This window comes from Lissotriton helveticus, chromosome 3_1, assembly GCF_964261635.1.
Source record: "Lissotriton helveticus chromosome 3_1, aLisHel1.1, whole genome shotgun sequence".
In the NCBI taxonomy this organism is placed as follows: Eukaryota; Metazoa; Chordata; class Amphibia; order Caudata; family Salamandridae; genus Lissotriton; species Lissotriton helveticus.
The window spans coordinates 1,094,449,812-1,094,463,372 of NC_136061.1; the positions used below are offsets into that span (position 1 = coordinate 1,094,449,812).

Consider the following 13,561-nt stretch of genomic DNA (forward strand, 5'->3'; position numbering starts at 1 on the left):
TAAAGAAATGCACACTAACGAAAATGAGCCTAAACATCTGTACTACTCGTGTGGATACAACCTGCCACACACCAGTCCAAGTCCTGCTATTCACAGCATATGCAACAACAGGTAAAATGGGCCGCCTCCGAAACATCTGCCCAAACCAGGCAGAGCACAAGAGCAATGCCTGACAATCTCTATCACAGGGTGACAAAAAACTGTCTGACCCAAAGTCGATCAAACCTCATGGTGGCACCAACTTCTCAGAGAAGTTGCAGCACAGTAATCCTCCACCCACTTCATTTTACACAGAGAGTGCGGGAGGGAGAGACAATGAGAGAAGGTCAAAGTCTTCTCTATTCGAGGCAATGTCTTGTCCTGATGAATGATGATTATAAATGGTCAGAGACAGCCTTTGTTACTCCTACTAGACAGAAGTGCCACGGTTAATTTCATGACTGATACACAATTTGTAACTCTGCCTAACCAACCTTCATTAACAAATGCCTATGGCTCACAGACAGGCATATGCTAGGACTGTTTTATAAACAGCTCTCATCCTTCTAACTACACTAAACCCAATGTCTGTGTAGTGGGGGCTGCTGCTGTTACTGGACGTCTGCTTGGCTTTAGATCTGTAGGTTTTGTGTCAATTTGTTGCCATGGTGTCAGAAGGAGGGGAGACTTCAGATGTCAGCTGAGTGCCCCCTAAGCTCTTTCAGGGTATTGGCAAACTCAAAGAGCGGCACATTTGTATACATGTAAATGAATTAGCAGTGCTGGTAGCTCAGCACTTCAGAGGAATACCACTTAACATCAAAAAAACAGTTTAAGAACCTGAAAACATGCTAAAGCAGGATTCCAGGTACATCATCACATTTGTTAAAGACGCACTGTACACTTACCCCTTAGGTGCTTAGCAAATATCTGATTTCAAAGTAACCATACTCATAATATATGTCTATTTCATCATCATTAGCATGTGAAAAACTAACACGACAGAAACAAACAGTATAATGCAGTCTCTCATAGGTTCTTCTTATTCTCTTCTTTATTCTTTTTTCAAATCATGTTGCTGAATATCTTCAGTATCGTTTTTGGTTCATTACTTCATGAATCCTTCATATTTACACTTCCTTCCCAATGCATTTCGGTAAAGTTTACCTTCATCAGGGGAATGCTGCAGTAACACATAATAAACAATGTATGTCTATTTCCTTCAAACTTTAGCACATAGCACATAGCCCCTTAAGGCGGGCATCCGTGGTAACAATAGAGGTTTTGGAGGGATTAAAGCTCTTGAGATTAGGGGCATCACTGAGTTTCCTCTTAAGAGAAACAATTTCACGATTGCAATCTTCACTCCACTTAAATTCGATACCTTTCTTTAACAGCCCCCTCATACTGATGCAATGCTCAGCAAAACCCTCAACATACTTATTATAATATTCGATCATACCGAAAAACTTCATAAGTTCTTCTCTACAAGATGGGGCTGGCATGTGAGAGATAGTGTCTAGTAGATCTGATTTAGGCGCAATACCTTCTCCTGAGATTGTGTGCCCCAAGTAGTGAATGGAAGAAGTCGCAAACCAACACTTCTCCAACTTTATGGTGAGATTAACTGCTTCAAGCCTACCCAAGACAACATCGAGGCGATTCTCATGTTTCTCATGATCTTTAACAAACACAAAAATGTCGTCTTGGTAGACGCAGATACCATTACAATCTAGAGAACCCTCTCCATCACACGCGGGAAAACGGACGCCGCTGACACCAGGCCAAACGGAATCCAAATAAACCTAAAAGTCCCAAATGGGGTAATAAAGGAGGTAGGATCCCTTGAAGATTCTGCTAGCTCAATCTGGTGATAGGCGGATGCTAAATCAATGGTACTGAAGACTTTGGCACCTCCCAACAACGCTAGCAATTATGAAATGTTAGGCAGTGGATATCTATCCACTACCACGCATTTGTTAAGTTGCCTCAAGTCCACACACAAGCGTAGTGACCCATTGGCCTTGCATACAGCCACAATTTCCTTCTAATGCATGTTTCAACATTAACATCAGAATTCACCTGAATAGCTCGAACATTTTGTTTAAGAATGATGGGAGAAGAACTACTTGGGTCTAGCATGACTCCTAAGTCTCCCTGGTGAAACCAGCTAATGATGCGATCACCTTTTTGAGAAACGTAAACTTTACCAGAAACATATCGCCCCCTCCCCCGGTACTCAGTGAGACCCAGGAAGTAACCACAAAGTGTTATGGGCTCACCTTCATAGGCCAAAGGGCGTATGTCAAGCTTCAGAAGGGAAATCTTGCAGGCAAGTTTAGTTTGATAGAAGGTTTTGGATACTATGGTGATTTTAGCCCCTGAATCAAAAAGAACTTTGGTAGATTCACCTTCCACCTGAATTCTGTCAACAGGCAAGACTTTTGTTCAGGAGAAAAATGTTGTTCCAAACTAGAATCAATCAGTTAAAACATTTTGTTCACATACAAAGTCTTCCTCAAGAAAATCAATTTCTATACACTTAACACTAGATGCAGACAACTTGCTCTTGCAAACAACAAAGATTACCCTTTTTCTAGCATTTGGAACAGACCACCTTCAAAGCAGGACATTTTTTATCATTGGCGAAATGTCCAACTTTGTCGCACCTGAAACATTTAGGAACAAATGGCTTGTTTTTAGACCTGACAGAGTTATCATCTTTAGAAACAGTCTTGGCATCTTCCTTATCAACTTGTACGGAAACTTGTTTGTCTTTTTTCAATGTATCAACACACTTTAAAGAATGTTTAATATTTTTTGCCACTTGTAACACTTCATCTAAAGACGGTTAACCTCTCAGCCAGAGTTCCTCACAAACCTTTTCGATACTGCACCCCAACATGAATTGGTCCCTGATTCTCCCACCAAACAACTCACCAAATTTGCAGGAAGAGGCAAGTTTCCTAAGTTGGGTGGCATACACCTCAACCGATTCTGCATCATTTTGTAATCTCTTGATAAATTGGTACCTTTCTAGTATGGTGTTTACTTTGGGCAAATAATGCTTGTCCATACAGATCTCAAATTCATTGAGGTCTCTGCTTTCTGCATCACTAAGCTTGGACAGGTGATCGAAAACATTTTGCCCTTCCGAGCCAAGGCATTGCAAAAGAAGACATGCTCTGCGCTCAGCACAAAGGCTTCCAACAAACCATGGCCTAGCGCTCAAAAACCTTTTTCCACTTTTGCCATTTAATTCCAGGTTCACCAGGTGACATCAAAAACAAGCATTTGCAATGCAATAGGGCTCCCTTTTTTTTTTTTTAGAGTTAGAGCTATTGGTGTTGTGATGCACATGTTTTTTACTTATGTGAGAGAGAGCGCGCGAGTGTGAAAGTGATAGAAAGCGAGAGAGAGATGTATAAAGTGATAGAGTTTTTTGCAAGTAGAGTGAAGAGAGAGAATGAGGTAGAGAGTGAAAGAGTTAGAAAAAGGCAAAGTTAGAGAGAGGGAGAGGGAGAGAGAGTGTGTTTAGTGGTAGGTTCTTACAGCTGGTGAGATAACTGTGTGGTAGAGGGAAGAGAGAGAAATACATCATGTGATTGTGGGCAAATCACTTCATCTCCCCGTGCCTACAAAAAAACAAGTGAACAGCACTTGAGCATTCTGTGTGCGACTGCATCACTAGAATATTGAACATCTTATGAAACAAGCTGTTGCAATGTGATGACACATATGCGTCACAATGCATATAATTCCAAGATAGCAGACGCCTATCTTGGAGTGGTGAATGAATTTTTTTTTTAAAACATATGCACACAGCAAATAAAGAAAAAAAAGGAGTGACCTTAACAAATAGGAGCTGTGGTGCCCTCCAAAAAAGAAAATAAAAGTGTGATTTTTAAAACAAAATACAAACGAGCGGGAAGGTATGTAATCAACAGAGAAGCAAGAGGGCAACAGGAGAGAAGTAAGAATTATTTTTTAAAAGCTTGTTGGGCGATATAATGGATGAACTTTGGGGTGGGGAGGAAATGGAATCAACATTGAGAGTGGGGGATTTGAGGATCGGCGTAGCTTAGTCAGTGAGATTTGGGGAGGAGAGAAATCACAAATTTCCCCAACTAAAACAGCAAAGGCCGCAGACTGAATGGGTGAGATGACCGGGGCGTTGAATGGATTGTTAACATGAGGAGCCAACAACCCCATGGCTGCTAACTCAGAGGTTCTGGCCTTTGACATACATATTTGTTGTCTATCCCAGGCACAGTGAGCAGAGGACTATTGACCCTGTTCCAGGTACTTAGAGACAGGAGCGAGAGCCTTTGCCTGTATGAATGTTTGCAACATGTCACAGGTAAAACTGGTAAACACAAAATAGAATGTGTGCCATAGCTTTACCACTCTCTTCCGCGATCTCTGTATAATCTAAAACGACAAGGTCTGTGTGCAACCTAAAAGTATTGGGATGAATCCTCAGTACCAGCACTCATCCTTTTTTCTAAACCGAATAAATAAGTGCCATGAAATATGTACCAACAACACTTGTTTTTACATGAAATGGATCTGCTAGATTGTGGCAGGAAGTGTGAAAAGAACTTCCCAATTAAAAGTGCTTTCAAAAACTACCAATTTGAAAGATAGGGTATTTAGTGTGATTTTAAAAATCAGGAAGACTGTGCTGTTCATAGTATGAACCAATGAACACGAAAAACGGAAAGACTGTGCCTGTAGAAGGCAATGGAGAAAGTGATGGAGATGGGAGGCAATACAAACAAGAGTCCAAGACTCATTTGGTTCCCCACTGAACCATTTCTCTGGAAGTCTTAACACATGGAGAAATAAGTTATGTTAGTTGTACTTATAAAGAGCACTGTTACCCTGGGGTGTCCTGGCGCTGAGTACTGGTAGCCTGGGGAGCAACAGCCGATTAAAGGGAGAAAAACCATGTTTTCAAATCCTTCCGAAAAGAAACAAGGTTTGGCGCATTTCTAAGATGGAAGGGAAGTTTCTTTCAAGCTTTGGAGGCACAGTAGAGAAAACTTCTACCTCCCCAATTCATTTTCTTGAAGGTGGAAGTTTGAACTAGTTTGGATCCGGAGAAACGCAAGATTCTGCTTGGAACATACCATGTGAGTCTGGTTTTAAGAAACTCCGGACCAACTCCGATAACAGCCTTGAAGACGAAACAAAGTGCCTTAAAGCGTGATCTAAGTGGGACTGGGAGTCAATGCAGTTTGTTGAGTTTTCCTTTAATCGAAACAAACCTAGGGGCCCCCGTCAGCAATCTCGCTGCTGCGTTCTGACCAATTGCAACTTCTTCATGTGTTGTTTCTGAACATTAAGATAGAGACCGTTGCAATAGTCCAGACGGGACTTAATGAGTGCAGTGATGACCGTCCTTTGATTATCTGCTAAAAGGAAATAATTCTGAGGACCATGAAGAATGCTGAAGTTACCTGATTCACCTGGTCCCCCATGGTAAGTTTGTTGTCCACCATGACTCCCAAATTCTTGGCTTTCCTTGAGAGTGTAGGGCATGATTTGCCCTTGGCAAATAGGTGCCTGTAAGGTTAGGCGGTAGACGCTGCGCTTAAGGACTGCGCGATTCTGCGCTAACGCGGTGATTTTAAAACTGCTAGCATAGCGTAGCATTTTTTTCTTTCATATTTGTGATTTTAAAACAAATTTCTTTTGTGTGCCTTAGCGCTTATCCTGGCCCCTCACTTGCACGTTAAAATATTACCCTTGCACCGCTGTTTGGCGGGCCCGGTTCTGGGGTGGTGAGGGAGCGCCATATTGGTGTAACCAGCGAAGCCTGACGCCGCCATATTGGTGCGGGTCGTGGCGCCTGGTTTTCTGTACTTCCGCCGGCCTACTTAAGGCGGAACTTGCCTGACGATCTTCCCTTGGCAAATAGGTGCCTGTAAGGTTAGGCGGTAGACGCTGCGCTTAAGGACTGCGCGATTCTGCGCTAACGCGGTGATTTCAAAACTGCTAGCATAGCGTAGCATTTTTTTCTTTCATATTTGTGATTTTAAAACAAATTTCTTTTGTGTGCCTTAGCGCTTATCCTGGCCCCTCACTTGCACGTTAAAATATTACCCTTGCACCGCTGTTTGGCGGGCCCGGTTCTGGGGTGGTGAGGGAGCGCCATATTGGTGTAACCAGCGAAGCCTGACGCCGCCATATTGGTGCGGGTCGTGGCGCCTGGTTTTCTGTACTTCCGCCGGCCTACTTAAAGCTCCACTTTTTCAACGCGCAGCGGTGACGCGCAAGGTGGCGCCTTCCCTGCGCCTGAGTCGTGCCAGAGTCCTGCCCGTCTGCTGCCGGAACGCTGAGTCGTGCCAGAGTCCTGCCCGTCTGCGCCCGTCAGCAGACGGGGCAGGACGGCTGGCAGGCTTGCTTTGTTGGCAGGTACTGTACTATTGGTTTTAATAATGTGCTATTCTTACTCTTCTGAGACCCTTTCCGATCTTCGTCCTCCGATAGGGCGCTGCCACTCGGTTTTTCCGGGCCACCGGGCTTTCAGAAAAGGATGTCAGGTATGTGGCTGGCGAGCCCCTGTATATAATAGACCAATTCATCCTCATTCAGAGACTACTATTACTTGTTTACTTCTCAACACGCGCTCTCTAGGCTGCCACGCCTTAGACATATGGAATTTGCTTGAGAACTCTGATATATCTTGCCTTTATCTTACCGAGACATGGCTGAGTGATTCCTCTGCTCCAGACTTAGCAAACGCCATCCCACCTAATTATACCATCATTAGGAGAGACAGAATATCTGGGCGTGGGGGCGGTGTAGCTATTATAGTCAACAACCAGTTGCACTGCACTACCTTTCCGGTAGATAATATTCAGAATACCGAGGCACTGGGCTTCACTCTGCATTTGTCTCCTCAGTATGCTTGTACTGGCATTCTGGCATATCGTGCCCCTGGTCCTTTAGGTTCTTTTGTGGACGAGTTACAGGCTGCTCTATCGGTTCCATGTCTTAAATCTAAACATTGTCTACTTTTGGGCGATTTAAATATACACATGGACGAGGTTGCTAATCCCGACACGATAAAACTTATGGAGGTTACTGGAACATTAGGATTCACTCCATTCATTCAGGATTCCACACACAATAAGGGCCATATTCTGGACCAAGTTTTCTCCACGGTTCCAATTAATGCACTTGTCCCTCAGCCTGTACTATGGTCGGACCATTTTCTAATCACTTTTAGTCTTTCTAGTATTTCTCCTGTCAGATTGAACCCTGCGACATCTGCTAAACGAGTGTCCAGGCCTTTTCATCTGTTATCTAGTGATGCGTTACTTCAAGCTTTGGCACGTTCACCTTGCACTTTGTCCGGTAGTGTAGAAACTGACCTACCCCTTTATACGGAGTGGCTCACAACTATACTGGCGGATCTTGTGCCTGAGAAAGTTGTCAAACCTGGAAATAAACGTGCTTCTGCTCCTTGGTTTTCATCTAAGCTTAAAGAAGTCCGTCAAAATTGCAAGAGAGCAGAAAGAATCTGGAGAAAAGACTATAACCCTCGTGAGAGAGAAAAATTTAAAGATTTGACTAGATCTTACCATAAGATGATTTGGAGCGAAAAAAAATCCTACTTTGAACGTCGGATAGATGATTCGGATAATTCCTGTAAGGAGATTTTTAAAATTGTTAGAGACTTCACCTCTCCTTCTTTGGCCATTTCTGTTCAGGGTCATTCCAAATCTTGGCTGAATGAACTAGCACATTATTTTGTTGATAAAATAATCACCATTCAAGCCGACCTTGCAACTTATTCTAAACAGTCTCGGGTTGTTGATCCTGATGCTTTTTCTTCTGTTAACCCCACTCTTTGGGAATTCCCGCAGTTAAGCCTTGCCGTTTCATTAGACTACTTGACAGGCTTGAAATCGGGCTCCCCTCTAGATCCCTGCCCGGTCTCTTGTCTTAACAAAATAGCCTTTGCGCTAAATGGTCCCATTAACTCCATTCTAAATTCCTCACTGTCTTCTGGCATTGTTCCACAGGCTTGGAAGAGTGCTCTTATTCTTCCACTAATCAAAAAACCAACTCTGGATCCCATCATACACGCCAACTATAGGCCTATTTCTCTCCTCCCCGCTCTGGCAAAGGTGGCGGAAAGGCATGTGCACCGATCTATCTCAGATTTCATCGAGAATAACAACATGTTGCACAGTACTCAATCTGGGTTTCGTGCGAATTACAGCACAGAGACCGCATTACTGGAAGTCACCACCGCCATTAGAGAGGTCTTAGACTCGGGAGGTAAGGCCATGTTGGTCATGTTAGACTTGTCGGCGGCGTTTGACACCGTTCCCCATGACACTCTCCTAATTCGACTCTGGGATTGTGGTCTTAGGGGGACGGTGTGGAACTGGCTTAAGTCATTTCTAGCCAGCCGCCGGCAAACGATCTGGGCGCCACCTCACTCCGCAGCTATGTCAGCCCTGGAAGTGGGGGTCCCTCAGGGGTCTATTCTTAGTCCCCTGCTTTTTAACATCTTTATGGCCCCCCTTGCAGAGGTTGCGGAGTCGTTTGGCGCTCAGATCGTGTCTTACGCTGATGACACCCAGCTCTTGTTCACCCAGAACAAGAATGAGATGTTTGATGGGACACGTATCAGAGGCTGTTTAGAAGCAGTCTTTGATTGGTTCAAGAGACACGGCCTGAAATGCAACTCCGATAAATCGGAGCTGCTTTTTTTCGGGTGTGTCTCTGAACCAAACTGGAAAAGTTGGTGGCCCCAGGATCTTTTCCCTCCTACCAATGCTAGTACCAAGGCTAAAAATCTTGGCATCATTGTAGACAATGAGTTGACTTTTGGACCCCAAATAGCCAGTCTTGCAGGGAAATGTTTCGGTATCCTGAGGATGCTCAGGAAATTCCTTCCTTTGATTTCCGTGAACCATCGCAGGGTTATCGTCCAAGCACTGGTAGGGTCACGCATGGACTATGTAAATGCCCTTTATTTAGGCCTTCCTAAATATCTGGTAAGGAGACTCCAGGTTGTGCAAAATTCAGCTGCGCGGGCTATTTATGGTCTTCCTAGACGAGCGAGTGCTTCTAACCTGCTCAAGGAATTGCACTGGCTCCCTATAGCCAAAAGGGTGCTGTTCAAGAGCTTGACTTTAACCTATAAGGCTCTTCATGACTTGGGCCCCAGGTATATTAGAAAGCGTCTTGTTCTTTACAAACCGAGCAGAGCTCTTCGCTCTGCCTCCTTGTTCAAAATGTTCGTTCCATCCATCAAACGCACGCGACAAGGGGGGCGCTCGTTCCACTACCTGGCCCCACGCGCTTGGAATGAACTGCCTCTCGCTCTTAGACAGGCCCCTAGTCTGATGTCCTTCAGAAAGGCATTAAAAACCTGGCTTTTTACTTATGAATTGTGAAGTCTTTTAATCCCAGTTATGTTTCCTTTCCAATAAAGGTCCTCTTCGCCAAAGCGCCGGGACACTCCATCGTGAGTAGCCGTTGCGCTATAGAAGAGCTCAATTAACATAACATAACATAACATGATCCCAGGTCCTACGCCCACCAGTCTATGGTCCAGACTTGGGGATTATTTCCAAATTGCAGCACCTCAGTTTTAGCTGAGTTGAGCTTTAAACAGTTGGACGACATCCAGGTGGAAATCAAGCTCATGCAGTTGTGGAACCTCTCCCCGCCTCCCTTTCTGCTTCCTCCGTCAGCGACAACACAATTTGTGTGTCGTCAGCGTAGGAGGTGTACTGGAAACCAAACGACCGAATGACACTGGCCAGGGGTGCCACATAGATGTTAAAAAGCGTGGGGCTCAACGCCGAGCCTTGTGGCACCCCACAGGGGAGTGATAAGGGTTCCGAGATGTTTCCGTCTAGATCCACCGTCTGAACTCTGTCCGACAAAAAGGAATGTAACAGTTTCCATGCTGAACCCCTCACCCCGATATCCGAGAGCCTATTCAACAGAACCTTATGGTGGACCGTATCAAAGGCCGCGGATAGGTCCAGGAGGATTAAGATGGCATTTCCTCCCCTATCCACTGCTTCTCCGATTTCCTCGGTTGATTTAATTAGCGCCAGTTCCGTACTGTGAAAAGCTCTAAACCCATATTGCGATGGGTCCAAAGAATTATTGGCAGAGATAAAATTGCTTATTTGAGTATTCATCTCTTTTCCCAAAATTTTGGCCGGTAGTGGGAGCCTGGGAATGGGACGGTAGCTATTCACGTCCTTGGGGTCAAGGGATTGCTTCTTTAGAAGAGGTAGCACCGAGGCCTTTTTCCAGTTTTTAGGAAAGATACCAGACCGTAAAACTGCATTAAGCAAAGGTTTAAGAGCCATTCCAATAATTTCCGGGATTTGTTTAGCAATTCCAGCAGGGCACGGATCACTGGGGGCACCCGATTTTATCTTAAGCAGAAATTTAACCAGATCTGCTTTCTCAATAGGTGAGAAGTGTTCCAGTACTTCTGCGGGGGCACCTAGGCTTCCTAGATCTGAAGGATTGACCTCCATCAGAGTGTTATTAATCGTGCCTTTGAGTGAGGTGAAAATGGTTTCTATATGGATTTAAAGAACCCAGTTATTTTGTTACAGAATTCTGCATCTCCCTGATTCTTTGGAGTGGAAGGGTTAGCTAGTTTAGAGATTGTTATAAACAATTCATTTGAATTGAGCCATAGTAATTTGAGTTGAAAAATACTCTCTTTTGGCTTCCAAAAGTGTTTGCTTGTAACTGGAGATACAGATTCTGTAATTCTCCCTTTCGGTATTGTCATAGTATTTCCGCCAAGTCCTCTCTGCATGTTTACAGACCAGTTTCTTGGCCCTAAGCTCCTCTGAGTACCAGGGAGCAGTTGGGGACGCCCGTTTAGGAATCCATTTTTTTAAGGGGGACAAGTTGATCACAGGCATCCAGAAGCCACTTGTTATAGATGGTAGTGGCCTCCTCCACATCCAGCGGAAGCTGGTATATGGACTTTTCTAGAACATTTCCCAGTCTCTCCACATCCAACTTGCCCCAAGATCTAGTTCTGATCTCTTTAGATTGTGTCTGACCATAAGAATGGGCAAAGGGGCAATTAAGAGCAAACTTGATCATACAGTGATCCAACCATAAGATCGGAAGGACAGAGATCTCATCTATATCCTTACTGTTGGAAAATATACCATCTAAAGTGTGCCCCTTTTCATGAGTCGGCCCATTCACCCGTTGTATCAGACCTCCGGCGCCCATGATTGATTCAGCCTTGAGGTATCAGCATCATTGGAGATTTCAAGGGGGAAATTAAAATCCCCCAACACCGAGAAGGATTCTGAACACAGTCCTTCTTCCAGTAGCGTACCCAGGGACTCCAGAAAACCACCTTTGGGCCCTGGGGGACGATATATAAGCAACCCTTTAAAGGGTCTATGCGAGTGAGAGTAAATTTCAAAAGCTAGGGCCTCACATGCCCGGTTGGAGGCTGCGGCAGACTTAAGGGAGAGTGTTTCATGATGGATAATGGCAAGCCCTCCCCCCTTCTTATTTGGCCGATCCAGTGTATGGCAAAAGAATCCGGAGGTTGTTGCTTTAACCAGATCAGGCCCTGAACTACTATCCGTCAAGCTCTCAGTGATAAAAGCCAGTTTGATCTTATGCTCCTCTAATAGGAGCGCACATTCCAGGCTATGTTTCACTAATGATCTGGCATTAAGCATTATACAATTCAGCGAACCCCTAATGCCATTACCTTTGTAATTAGATTTCCCTGAAGGATCTTACAATTGCTAATTGGCTGGTTGAGAATGGCTGGAAGGGGCAGCTGACAGCAGCTGCAATGAGAACTCTCTGTGAAGTTGCTACCTCTATCTAAAGACAGCCTGGTGCACTGTGGTAGCCTGCTGCCAGGGTTGAGTTTGTGTAAAACCCTGCTGGAATAGTGTAGTCCACCTACCATACCACAACCATGGGGACGGGCCCTGCACCCGGCCAGAGCACGGACAGGCGCAGACCGGCTTGCATTTGGTGCGCCGGCGGCACGCCCGCTGCGCGCACGCATCATCGAGCGTGCTAAATAGTCTGCCTTCTGTGGTGACTAGCCCTCTCAGCTGTAAACCGGGATACCGAGACCGGAAGTGAGTCTCTCCTCAGGTCAGACCGGGTCTGGAGCAATGCGGCGGTTAAAAAAAAAAAAAAAACAGCCCCCCAACAGTTCGTTTTCCCCGTTAAAATAGTGCCTCAAGAGGTTATGGAATGCCTTCAGTAGTCAACTATGTCCAAGCAAAAAAGATATATAAGCCCCCATGCCCCATGTATCGCCACTGTCCCCTGTACAGCACTCTGTTGCTAGCTAGTGGAGTCTGTGCTTTAGAAATATCAAAATATGCACACATAGGATACACAGATATAAAATGTGCACTGGTTTCATGACACACTCACAATAGAAAACACCTGGCAGCACAACAAGGATCCAGAGTCACAAATGATAGAAATAAACACACGATTCCTTCAAGCTATTATTCATCTGACACTTAGGCATCAGCACCCCACGTAGGTGAAACGTGATTCACCACTAATTTCCTTAGAGCCCGCCCCCAAGACATCAAGGCCATTTACAATGGACGGGTCGGGTTCTAGGCCAGAAGACCTGGCTACAAGACTAACTGCACATCCACTGGAGGGCACTGAGACAGCTCTGTTGGTATACAGACTGAGAACTCACATAGCAGGTACCAAGACAGATGGAAGGAGTACTGTGATATTTTCCTGAGATGGCCAGGGTTCCGCCAGATCGCTGGTTACCAACCCACAAGACGGCTCAGTCTGTGCACCTGTGGGTGGTTGTATGTAGGTTACAAGAATACATAGAGGATGCAGTTGGCCGAAGCAGCTTAGTGAGCAGCTTTATACCAGCCAGCGGGAGTACGGCAGATCAACGTGGGGCTCTTGACAAATAGTTATGTGTCCAGTATTTTGCAGCTAGATGACATCACTGAGGGAACCCAACAAAACAAATGTCAGCCACAGTTCAGCCAGAGGGCCAGATATTGAGACACCGGAATTGAAATAGTATGTCCAATGCAGTGCTCCCAGATTGCTTGGGAGGGACCACATCCAATTCTAGTCCCCAAGAAATGTGAGCTACTGTACCAGCTAAGTGATTGGTACAGTTCTGCAAACTTTACCATATAACCCCTGCATTGGCAAACGACAACACAGACACACTTGGTAATGAGACCAATACGGTACAGCCCACCAACATGGTCTAAGTGCAGCAAACAGTAGAAGGCAGTAACTGACTGCCACACGGTTCCAGGTTTTAACAATGGCTTGGTGGCGGGGGACTCTTAGGTCACATTTGTATAACTACTGAACTGATCAAAACAATGTTTAAATTTGGCTCCTATTGGTTTAATCAAGGGCACCTGTATAGCTCTATCGAGAGATTTTTCAGAGGGTCACGCACGTTTGTGACTGAATATCAGTGTACTATTATTTATTTCTGCCCTTCCGTAATATCCTGAATGTAGATACCCCATGGCATTGCCTGTCATATTAATGCTTCCAAACATTATTCGGAGTATTT

The 13,561-nt window shown here is 44.9% G+C and overlaps 1 protein-coding gene across 1 annotated transcript in view; it reads right to left on the reverse strand.

Annotated features, from left to right (window-relative positions):
- Window positions 1-13,561, reverse strand: part of TANK (TRAF family member associated NFKB activator) — a 386,559-nt gene that overhangs the window by 322,752 nt on the left and 50,246 nt on the right. The window lies entirely within an intron of this gene.